Genomic DNA, 335 nt, shown 5'->3' with positions numbered 1-335 from the left:
CCTAAGCGACAGCCTTGCAAAGTACCATCCAGACAGCTATCGGCTGACTTTTCTGACAGTTTTGGATGCACAAAAGGTCCTGAATCAAAACACACACCTCTCAACATCTATATTGTGCTATTATATGATATATGCAAGTGTTTTGATATGAAATATACATGATTTTCATGACATCACCCTGCTGGACAGTTTTGACCTAAGCGACAGCCTTGCAAAGTACCATCCAGACAGCTATCGGCTGACTTTTCTGACAGTTTTGGATGCACAAAAGGTCACGAATCAAAACACACACCTCTCAACATCTATATTGTGCTATTATATGATATATGCAAGTG

Source organism: Sardina pilchardus, chromosome 22 (genome assembly GCF_963854185.1).
Source record: "Sardina pilchardus chromosome 22, fSarPil1.1, whole genome shotgun sequence".
Classification (NCBI taxonomy): Eukaryota; Metazoa; Chordata; class Actinopteri; order Clupeiformes; family Clupeidae; genus Sardina; species Sardina pilchardus.
This window is presented reverse-complemented; position numbering follows the sequence as displayed.